The sequence below is a fragment of the Triturus cristatus genome, chromosome 10 (genome assembly GCF_964204655.1).
Source record: "Triturus cristatus chromosome 10, aTriCri1.1, whole genome shotgun sequence".
Lineage (NCBI taxonomy): Eukaryota > Metazoa > Chordata > Amphibia > Caudata > Salamandridae > Triturus > Triturus cristatus.
The window spans coordinates 1,091,624,281-1,091,636,485 of NC_140593.1; the positions used below are offsets into that span (position 1 = coordinate 1,091,624,281).

A 12,205-nucleotide genomic window follows, 5' to 3' on the forward strand; every position below is an offset into this window, starting at 1 on the left:
GGTACTCTCCCATTAAATGTATTGCAGCAGTGCTGAGAAGTGCATGTACTCTTCATTGTAAATTAAAGAAGTGAGGGTACTCAGTACCGGAGAGTACCTGCCCTTTTAACGCACTCTCATATATGACAGTTTGCACCCTCTCCTGAGTGGACGCCCTTTTCCAATGTGAGAAAGTGAAGTGGGGTTGGCTGATAGACGCGCGCATTCTTTTCTCACAAGAGATAAAGACCGCCACCTCTGCAGTGCTGAACTGACCGGGTGCTACTTCCTGTGCCCATATAAGGGCATGCAGAGGGGCCGCCGGAGGGAAGAAGCCAAAGACAGCACCTTAGGCAGCTGTGCGAGCGCGCGCCTGAGAGCCCAAGCCAAGGCACGCGCTCCGCCCGGGAAGAGCAGCGCGCGCCCAGCAGCAACAGGCTGCTTTAACAGCCTGCTCCAGAAGTCACAGCAGCAAGCAACCCTTGAGCGGCAGCAACCGCAGCAGCGGCGGCTCCCCGGCAACGCCAGCCTCAGCAACAGCAGAGCTCCATCTCCGAGCAAAGTGCCCGCCGAAGCGCAGAAGGAGCAGCCCGACTGGAGATAGGGCGAAGCCTGCCACAGGTAAGAGGGGCACATGCCGGCTTCTGTGTTTTTGGGTGTGAGGTGGGAGGACCAGTTACCTGAACAGGTGAACGTGGCTCTCAGCCGCTGCAAGGCTTTAGGTTGCCTTGGTTACTAAGGTGCCAGTGCTCTTTGCCTACAGCCCTGACCTTTTCCTGCTGAGCCCTAAACTCCGCACACGGATTAAGCGGAGAGCTCCTGTTTGTTCCAGTGGCATTTCCCAATCTCTTTCTGTTTCTGTAAAAGTGACAGCCTTCCGCCCCAGAACCTTCGAAATCTCAAAGAGTGTCTAAAAAGGAGCTGGGCTGCCGGGGGCTGGGGTCCAGGGGTCACTTATGAGCGGGTTTGTGAGATAATACACCCTCTTGCTCTGCACAGGTGCTTTCAACCCTTCCAGCAGAACGGCTCCGGCAGAGGACATGGCCAGCCCCACCGCCCTTCTAAAAACACGTGTTATTAAATTAAATCCTCGATTTTTGTTTTTGACCACATTTATTTAGAGAATGTGAGTGGAATTTCCTTTGCACATGCCATGTGTGGAGAGCACCTGAAACGTATGTTTATTGTGGCAGGCTAATAAGACACCGTGACATAAATCCATATTTATCAGATAGTCAGATAAACGCTCTGTAGACACCTGCAGAGGGTTATAGTGCGAGGTGCCCTCCTGGAGGGAAGGCTGCTAGCAACCAAAGCAGGAATCGAACAGCCAGCTGCTGGTAGGTTTATTGTGCGCAATGCATTCCCGCTATGCATTAATGGGTGTTTGCTGCCTGCCTGGGACTAGGTGCGTGTCGACGGTTAAGGTGAATGGGGGAAGGGTGCGTGTACGCTAATAAGATGAAGGTGTTTTGAAGTCATTGTCCAATTTGTTTTTTTCTTTCCATGTTCAGGTTGTATGCATTGTATTAGGAGCAACTCTAATTTGAACATGCATTAAAATATAGTCCACTCCAGTGTCTGCTGAGGAACTTTTCCCCTAAAGCATTCACAGTCACATGTATTTTTCTCAATTTATGAGCGATTTTTTCGGTCACTCGCAGCACACTCTTGCTGCGAGGGTGGCATTGAAGGCTGAGAACACTGCATAGATCTCCTGTTTACATGCGTCACTAATGATTACCAATAGTGTATCAGTCTTAAAAATATGTTTTATGTAGTGCTTGCCAGTGCCGTTTCTGGGCGCTATAAATAACAGGGTCATGTAATCCAACACAATGGTATTCATGTATATCGGCCTCAGAATGATGAAAGGGTGAGCTAACGCTACCAGATTCGAGGATGTGGCTTGCAAGTCACACAGAGCTGAGCAGCACACATTTAACTGACTGTGCTGTCTTATGGGCTTCCGGGGGGCATGAAACAGACAAGAATTCAGGAATATTTCCAATGTTAGCGGAAGCAGCAAATTGAGAAAAAATGACTTAATTCATGTTGACTGATGGAAGTGGAGTGACATGTTAAAAGCCACGGGATATTGATCTTGCGCTGAGTATTAGTCTGAATGGCTCAAAGTCAAGCAGGCTGCCTGGTTTCGCCATCAATATTTCAGTAGGCATAGATGTGTCGTTCAGAACATCCATGGCACCTAAAAAACACATACCAGTGCTGAAGCTTCGGTTTTAAAACAAACGTTGTTATATTTTATTTTCTCGAATTTCTTTTTATGTGATAGGGCAGTGTTCACCACAGTGACTAGCTATTTTCTGGAACTCACACCTTTTCCAGTCCTAAATATTTTCTTACAGCAGAAATATCCGTCGTCTCTCTACGCTGATTAATTAATTGTTTTTTACGTAGTGCCTTATTCACACTTCTGTTGCTTCTAGGTGATAGGCATGACAGATGTTACCTTTATTCAGTTTATGATGTTTAATTTACTCGCATCGAAGGATGGAAAGTGGGTTCTGTCTTGCCAGGTTGTGAACACATATAACCTCCAGAACACAGTATTTGTAAACAGTGAGCAGGCAGTTCACTCAGGTATCCTGCCGCATAGCACGCTGTGATGTACGGGTCACAGGGACGCCCTCTTTTATCAGAAGGTGGCAACTGCAGCACAGAGACAGATGGTGGAAGTGTAAATAACTCCAAATAGAGTCCATCTCGTGCTGAAGATAGTCTCCACCACCAATACGGCCACAGCCACCACACAGGACATTTCCTCCAGTGCTCACAAGACACCCTGTCAGGACATGCGCACTCAGAGGACCTTCAGACTGAACCCTACCCTCATCAGAATGTGCCTCTAGTTCCATCTTGCTCACTCACATATACTCCATGACTACTTGTGGCTCTGCAGGGTCTTTGTGAGTCACCCTGATGGCTGCAGGAGGCACTGTTATGTGTTGTTGTGCAGATTTGTATAGCGTACTATCACCGGGGAGGGTATCCTGGTGCTCTGCATGTGAGAGTCACTCTAGGGCCTAGTGGGACTACTCAAAAAGCTGGGTCTTCAGCCTGTTGCACAATGTAGGAACTGAGTAGGAGGCTCTTATGTATAGTGGAAGGTCATTCCACAGTTTAGGAGTGATGTAGGACGAGGCTGTTTCCGGTTTTCTGTATACGTGGGATGTGTGCAAGAAAGAGTCTGGATGAGCAGAGGTGTCTGCAAGGTATGTTAAAGCAGATGGGATTGCTGCGGTACTAAGCACTTGGGAACAAGTATCCCCTCCCATCTTATACCTTTTGATCTCACACTGTTCACTGTGACTCTACGAGTACAGCTTTGTTCTTAGCGCAAAGGGCCCCACTATTAGTTGCTCATAACGTGAATTGGTTCTAAAATGCAAATTCCTGGGCAGATTGGCATTATAAGTAACATGGGGAAAATCACTGGCCAAGACATGCCCACTAGGGACACCGGTTGCCCAAAGCATCCAAAATCTAGAAAAATGTGTTGAAGAATGAGGAATCACCGGATATTTAGATGCAGTAAATCAAATTCCTGAGCTAATTCAACATTTCTCAGTGTACTCTCAGAGTCCATTTTGTAATGGTGTCCTTTTCTGGATGATGTCATTACTGCACCAGAAGTTAACAGCAATACTGGGGGTAAGAATTACTGGTCCTGTTGATGGGCCAAAGTTGGCCTCAGCACCACTGTGCTGCTTATACCTGTAGTGCTTAACGTGTGCTGTAGCATGTCGGTGACCCCACTGGCACACATTTTTGGGGTCTTCCTGTTCCACGGACAGATGCTCCAGATGCAACACTGAATCTTAGCGGTTGGATGGGTGTTTGTACCTAGGGCCATGTGCCAGGGACAGATGATGTAAGGTACCTGACATTTGCAGGTGTACCAGTGAATCTGCTGAACAGCCGGATCACTGGTTTTGTATCTCTCTGTGTCGTTTTTTGCACCTTTGTCTTTATTGTTTTAACATACACTTTGCAGTAGCTAAAAAAAGAGATCCGGAAGAAGGCCACAACACTGTTACAGGTCATTAAGGCTGAAACATGTTGATCACTTTCCAGTGCAGCTGCTTCTAATTATGGCAGCCACACTAGTCAATGACTGTTTTTAATTCAGGCACCAGGAAGTATCAATAAACTACGTTAGGCTTACCTTGTAGCTAGTTTTATCCACTTTTTCTCACCATTGTTAAGTCAGCATTGCACTACTTTACTCACACACTCGCCCACATTGGGTTTTAGTTATACCCCTCTTCTTCACTAAAACATCTCTGAGCTCCTCCCTCGCAGTGAGGGGGTTGTATCCAGCGTCACGACTAGGCTCGTGACGGGAGGAGGTATCCCCATGATGAAGCATGACACCTTTGGTGTGTGAGGGAAACCGTCCTTAAAAGGGACCCCTTCTCCATAGCGCTGTGTTTTCTCCACTCTTTCTCATTGAGACAATGTGTAGTAATTTTTTCCAGAACCGAGGGCTCTTTGTTTTCTAAAACACATTTTTGGGGACCAGCATTTATTTTTCCTCATCACACTTTGACCCAGCGCAAGAGAGAGAAAAATGCAAAAGTGGGGAAGAAGGGAGAGAAAGACTGAAGAACATTGATAAAGAGAGAAAGCAAAGATGGAAACGTATCAGAATGAGTGAGATGTAAGGGAAAACTGTATCTGGTGATGGGTGAAAGACTCATGAGGTACAACCAAGACAATGCAGCCTTGGTATTCTACACCTCCAACATTCACTAGCACTGGCTGCAGGCTTCAGAGCAAAACCTTAGGCCCAACATTTATTCGTTAGGAAATTAAGCATACCTTTTTGGGTAAAGATCCCTGCATAGATCAGAGCACATGCACACTCTTTGATTTAAATTGTCTGGACTCTGTCATTGCAGTTCACTTGGTCAGCTCAGTCAGATCAGTCCTTCATAGTCACAATTGCCACTTTTCCTGTGATGAGAGGCTACTCAAGTGCATGGGATCAGATTACTCAGACTAGGGCTGTTGCTGCCCTTACTGTGCCGAGAATCAGGTTCTCATGAATTAAACGATGCTCTGCCTCCTGCACAGCTGTGGCAGGCATTGCCCAAAATGTCTCTGATGTTGACTTCTACCATTGGTCATATTCACAATCAATGCAATTATTTGAACCTGATTGTGTTGCAATAGTGCTTGGTGGCCATGGGATCGTAAGAGGCGCTTGCTTTCCGCTGTTCACTAGTGGGGTACAGTCAAATCAAGGCTCACTGTGCGACACACTACAACAAGCCTTGGAAGTCAAACCATCATGCACATTTATATATAGAAGTACAGCATGTGGAAAATGTGTTCTCCCATACTTTTTATTCGCAAGAAATGAAACAATATTTTAGGCTGAATAGTTTTGTATTTTTCAAAGTAACTGAAGGTCTGCGTGACAAACTGTGCTCCAGAATTTCAGACTTTTACATTGACATCCCTGTTATCCTTAGTTATTTTGCTGCTATTTATTTGTCATTGACATTAAAAAATGAATCGAGGGATGTTCTCTTTTTATAATCACACCTCGTTCTCCAAACAGTAGAAAAGGGTCAGCTTAACTCCCCTCTATCTCTTTATTAAGGACTGTCTTCCACCAAAGCGGCAGATAAAATGTCATGCAGTGTGTGACATTTGACAATGAAATAACAGGTTGGCTCTAACGTGGGCATGAAGATGTAATTGCCTTTGTCAGGGTTTCCAGAAGTTTTTATATTGACTAATTTGACATTTTTAACTGGGAACTTGAGGCTTGATACTAAACACAGGGCTAGTCAGCCATAGCCTGCTTGCCTGGTAGGTATCCAAACTCTGGGCCCCATTAGTATGGCGGGCTCATACCCTCTGGAAACGGGACCGCCCGCTGAGGGTGCGGCGGTCCCGCACTCCCAATTAGTATGCACCCGCCACACTAGCGGGCGCATGGCGTATCTGCAACATTGCGGCGGGCGGTGCAGAGACCACCACTCACTGCAATGCCACAAAGGTAGCCTGTGCCTTTCAATGCACAACGTGACAGGTACAGCGCGGTGCCTGCCACATTGTACATTGAAATGCAGAGGGGTACGCACCCCCCACCCCCCAGAATCCCTGGGGGCCCGCTATGGGCCCCCAATGGCAAAAACCGCCTGCCTTTCGGAAAGGCAGGTCCCCGCCTGCATAGTAATATGGATGGCGGTGTCTACCAGACACCGCCACCATATAAACTGCTTTTCCGCCCGTTAGGCAATCGAGCAGATTGCCTACCGGCGAAAAACCGGCAGACGGTCTTCCAGTCCGCCAGGGTCCCCCCCGCCATGGTAATGTGGCGGGGGATAAATTTGCATACGGGCGGTGGCGATCCGCCCGATATACTAATGACCCCCTAGGTCTTTAAAAATATGTCATGTGTGTATTGTTGTGACACTTTTTCGTTCAACCCCTAATTGTTTGGATTCGGATGAAGAAACAAAGCTTCTTGAATGAAGTTAAGTTCTCACATTGTAGGTAACTGGTACCATGTAACATGGTCTAATATTGCCTTCGAGGTGCTCTGCAGACATCATTAGCCATGAGACCGATGGTTTGTAAATGCCACCTGCATCCTGAGATGATAACTTTGGCAATTTCACATGTTTAGAAATGCGGTTTTTCATAATTCATGTTCAGTTTTGGGTAGTTAGTTTGAAAAGTCTGTTTTCTTCAAAGTGAAGCTGACAATGGGCACTGAATGAAATTAGAATATTTAGATTTTGTTTACCGTTCTGAAACAAATGTTGATAAACAATGAACAATGGTGAAGGTAGTGGATTTATGTGATTCTGTGGCAGCAGCATTTACCACATAAGTGTAAAAATACTGAATTCACCACAACATTTCCCCCACACTGCATGATTTTCAAATGACAAGAAATGTTGTTTCTAGCTCAAATGGAGGAAAATAACGCAGCCAGAAAATGTGCGTTTTGCCTCATAACATAGATAAGCTTGCCATATGATTTGGTCATCCATTCTGCATAATTCTAGCAGTTTTGACAACAGAAAAGGTCTAAACAAATTAATGTCAAACTTGACATGATGGTAGACATTTACACAGAAAGCTTGCTTTTCTCGGTGTGATGCTTTTAGTAGTGGTTAAGATAGTAGCTTTGAAAAAGGTCCTCGGTAGGATTCAAAGGGCTAATAATTTTGTATACCTTGAAGTTCAGAAGGCATTTTTTGATTCGCTAAATGTTTAGCACAGTTTCATAATTCATGGCACGTATAGCCTACTTTTTGTATTTTTAAATTTGTGTAGATCCGTAAAGGGTGCCAGATGAAAAGGTAGGACAATAAAGGTGTTAATGTATAGTAACTTTAATGCTTTGTGGCATATCTACATACAATTTGACAGAACTTTAGAAAAACTATGTTTCTATTGGAATGTTAAATTGTTTTCCAATCCCTAATTGGGGGGGGGGGCAAAGCTAAAGGAGAACAATAATATTTTCTAATAACTTCAGAGCTGTTAGAGGATTCTCTATGAATTGTATCAGACAGGTATTTCCGGTATTGTGCTGAGTCATTAAGTGGAGTTTTACATTTAAAAGGGAGGGGCAAAATATATTTGATTTGCTAATTATTTTGTACCATTTGCTGGATCTCATTGAAATTTGACAAAGACTTAGAGTGTTTAGCTTACTGTTGTTTTTTTTTAAAATTCATGTAGGTCCATTGGGGTGGAGGGGAAACATTTAAATTGGGTGCGGTGGGTCAAAACGTTTAAATTTTCTAACAATTTGGAACCTTTTTGATGACTCCCTACATAATTTTGCAGACTTTTAGCTTTCTGTTGGTATGTAAAGTTTTGAGTAAAGGCTGTGCGCAGTGAGGATTGAGGGCTGGGCTAATGGTAAATCCATGCTGAAGGATGTGCATTGGCTGGAGGGGGAACAATGGAATACAACGAAGTGATGGATAGGATGCTTGAATTAGTCTCTGCCACTGTCAAATACTTGATAGGTGTGCCTGGCTGTGGGTCTAATGCTCTCTGTGCCCTTGAACTCAGGCTACACTCTGTTAATGAGACACTTGACTGGGAGTGCCTGTGCTCCATTTTGGATGGTGCCTTTCTGGCATTTCGGGATGGACTGTTACCATTAGGAAAGGGGGTCAGTACTGATTTGCGTGAGGCGGGCCTTTGTCTAGAGTGGCAATGCGCGCAACAAGTGATAGACTGGCCCAAGAGATTGCTAGTCGCTGAAATTAATTTAATAATTCCATCCATCACATTGTTGTGTGCTGGGATGGGAGCAGGCAAATCACTGCAGAGCAACATAAAAACAAAATAGAAAGCCACTGGCAAAAAATAAACATTAGAGATTAGTCATAGTTCAGTGAGCACCAAACCAAAAAAAACCCTGAAGTGTACCCATTTGGTATGCGCCACATCTCATGATCAAGGACACTGGAATTATGATGTTCTACGGATGTGTTGTTTTCCACGAAATTATGGATTTCCCATATTTGAACATAATGCACTATCTGCTTCATAATTTGCAGATTTTACAAAAAAAATCTAGCCGAAACAGGTAAAAAAATTTAAAAAATGACAAAAGAGGGGTTCCGCATAATGGTAGACCTTTCCAAAGTTTTACAGATAACCTTTCAGGTGCTGTAATAAGGTGTTCAATTGGTAGTAATGAGGTACAACTTTTCCGATCGAGTATTAAATAGTGTTGATATGACAAAAAAACTAAATAATTCTTTCATAGATTGTGCTTTATAATTTGCCTTTTCTTGCCACATAATATTGTTACCCAGATGTATAATTTAGCCATTCACTGCTGCAGATGCTGCAGTGGTCCTGACAATGACTGATGCTGCGTGTCATGCTCAGTATACCACTGTACCAAAGAAAGCTGTCTGCCAAGAAGGAAACATGGCAGTGTCAGTTATGGTGTGTGCAAGAAAATGGGTTATTAGTTAAGGCTGCTAAGTACCCACTTCAAGTAATAATCATAATAATCCTTGTCAGGGTGAACCGCCTAAGTCACTAATTGCACCTGAGCTCAACCCTCTGGCATCTATAGCACAGAGATGGCAGGCTTAACCTAGAGGCAAGGTGCAATACTAAAACTGTAATACAGTCGAAATGCAAAACAATAACAATCCCCAAATAAATTATAAAAATTGACTAAAACTTAATAAACAAATAAATCTAACAAAGAGAACCGGAAATATGGATTTTTAACATTTTAAATAAAAATAGCTCCAAGAAGCACAAAGAGCCAATTATAATCAATGATCATGTTAGACCAGGACCTGGGCACAATTTGATGCTGACCACGATGGGGCACCAACCAGGTTTGTCCCGGTCAAATATTTTACCTTCTGACTTAGGGCCTAAATTTAATGTTGGCGGGGGCCTGTTTCTCTGCCAGACCAATGGAGTGAATTACTCTGTCGCCATGACGGAGGTGCCACCTGCCAAATTTAGAGAAGACGGCCAGACCAGTAAACATTTCTAGCATTGGCATGAACTGCCTTCACGAAGGTTCTTGTCAATACATTACAAGTTTGATAGAGGGCTCCGTAAACATGACAGAGCTATGCGGTAAACATACAATTTTAAGTGGGAATTTCTTTTTGAAAATAAAAAAACTATTTCCCCATCCACTGGCGAGGGGGGCGTTGCTCATGTTTCAATGCCCCTTACTCCCAGATTTTTGGTGGTGGTGAAAGGCATTGAAAATTGGCTGTACGTCCTCTCATCTAAACTAAGTGGACGGACATACAGCCCTACCTACAACTGTCCTTACTCCGCCGGGCCTTTAGAAAGGTTTGGCCACAGTGAGGATGGAGTAGTCTCTGCTGGTGTCAAATCTATGGGTCGCCCATTCTAAATGGGGCAGGGGGACCATCATGGTGGGATGAGAGCTCTGTCAATATTGTGACAAATTTCCCTCTCTACCAACATTTAAATCAGGAGTTCAGTCCTTTAAGTCCCTATCTACCACAGGAGTACACTTCTAAAGCCTCTCAGGACCTTACAGGAGGCACTTAGAGACTCACAGGGTGTCAGGCAGAGGCCAAACAGCAGGGTCCAGGTCCAGGTTTCTCTAGTCAGCTGGACATTTGCCGAAAAAGACTTATTGTACTGTATGTTGCGTTGTGTTATGTTGTGTTATGTTATTGTTAGTTTTATAGCATGCTAATCACCCATGATTGTATCTAGACACTCAGAAGCTAGTGTGTAAGGGTAGCCCTGGAGGGCTTACTGGAAAAGCCAGGTCTTCAGCTTCTTGCGAAAGTCAAAAAGAGACAAGGAAGTTCTGATGTGTTTTGGGAGGTTGTTCCAGGCTTTAGTAGCCAGGTATGAGAAGACGCCACTCCCAGCTCTACTTTTGTATGTATGTTGGTTGTGTTCTGGTGTGAGCTAGTGAGAGCGGAGGTGTTGTTTCCCAAATTAGCGGGTGGTACCTTCGCTGTGTGGCTTTAAAGGCATCTTTTCCCACTCTCCTTTGCTGGTTCTCCATTTCAGTTCCAGTTGTTTGCAGTGTCACTTGGTCATTCTGAGGTCTTCCATGTATCAGCTGGATTGTGATTTAGACGTTGCTGTATGGCTTCGTTTTTTGGGGGCTAGAGTGTCAGCGCAGTTGGTGATCCACTTGTTGAAGTTTTCGATATTGCGTACCAGGAAGCCTGTGGGTTCTAGTTTGTTCTTGTGGGGGGCAGTCATCCAATCCACCTCTGTTACTTTGTTCCAGTGTCAACTTTCCGGTCTGCCTGTAGGGGTTCGACTGTGTTTATGGATATTGATTGTGAAACTGACTATGGCATGGTCCGTCCAGGTGCCGGGTCATAATGCGTTGATTGGATTTTGATGTTGTTCAAGGATGTGAAGAAGGGATCTAGAATATATTTGGTGGCATGGTGGTCATCATGATGCATTTGATTAGTCCCAGGTTTCAGTGACTATCAAGAAGGGCAACTGAGTTGGGGTCAGTCTGGTATACTAGATGGAAATTGAGGTCTCCTAGGAGAATGAATGCGCTTTTGTTGATGACTAAGCAGGTGATGAAGTTTTTAATGTTGATATCAAAGTGGGCCCAGGGGTCTTGTGTGAGGTAGACTAGGGTTCCCCCCAGGGTGAAGTTTGCTCTGATTTGCAATTTGAAGTTGAGGTGTTCCATGTAGCTTCTTCTGGCTACAGAGGGGGCGGTGCAGTTGAGGGTGACTTTGTAGACGATGGAGATTCCTCCTTCGGGCCTGTTTAAGTGGTCTTGCCTAGTGATCTGGTATCTGGTGTGGACGGCGGTAGCAATGTCTGGATTTGAAGCTATGGTCAGCCATGTTTCTGTGAGGAAGAAGAGATCTGGAGCGTCGTTGTCCAGCAGGTCCCATATCTCCATGAACACATGATATTGGTGTGTGAGGGGGCAACTGTGTTTGTATGCAGGTATTTTTAGTGTGTGTGGGGTTGAGTGTTGTGGGTATGTTCTGGGTTGAAGTTGCGGGAGAAGTGGTGCAGGTGATGCAGCAGAGGGAGCAGGTGAAAGTTTATATTGAGTGTGGTGCGACGTCCGGCATTTAAGGCATAAAGGAAAGTAGCTGGGTTGTGGTTGGTTGGAAGAGTGCAGGTGGTTTCTGGCACTGGGCGCCATACAGACATAAACAGGTGCAAACGGGCTTGCTTTGGTGCTGTGGCTGCCATTAGGTAGGTCCTGGTAGGGGGAAGGAGCACAGAGAGGCAGACGGCTGGGCTGAGGAGGAGTGATCTGGCAGGGAAAGAGCGAGAGGCGTGAGGAACTGGTAAGGAGCAGGGAGAGTAGGGAGGGGGCACAGAGAAGGTAAGATAGGGGCACGTCGCTGGAAGGCGCATGCAGAGAAGATGGAGACACAGCAAAAAGGTAAAAGAAAGAACGAGGGAGATGGCAACAGTCAGAAAAGGAGAGAGAAAATGGCACAAAGAGTGAGAAAAGGCAAAAAGAGAAACAGAAAAGGCACAAAAAGCTAGCACAAAAAGAGAGCGAGAAAAGTCAGGAAGCCCAAATGAAAAGGCACAAAAAAGTCACAGAAAGAGTGAGAGAAAAGGGAAAAATAGAGAGAAAATGCATGAAGAGTAAGAAAAGGGGCATACAAGTCACAAAAAGGGTAAGAAAAAGGGTAAAAAAAGTTGCAAGAAAAGGGAAAAAGAGCAAGCAGAAAGACACAAAAGT

At 44.8% G+C, this 12,205-nt stretch overlaps 1 protein-coding gene across 1 annotated transcript in view; it reads left to right on the plus strand.

The window, feature by feature from the left end:
* Positions 1–293: 293 nt before the first annotated feature.
* The window catches only part of BAIAP3 (BAI1 associated protein 3), a 1,035,958-nt gene continuing 1,024,046 nt past the window's right edge, over positions 294–12,205 (plus strand). The window contains exon 1 of the mRNA XM_085629280.1: positions 294–600. The gene's annotated coding sequence lies outside the window, so the exon portion shown is untranslated. The remainder of the gene's footprint in view (positions 601–12,205) is intronic.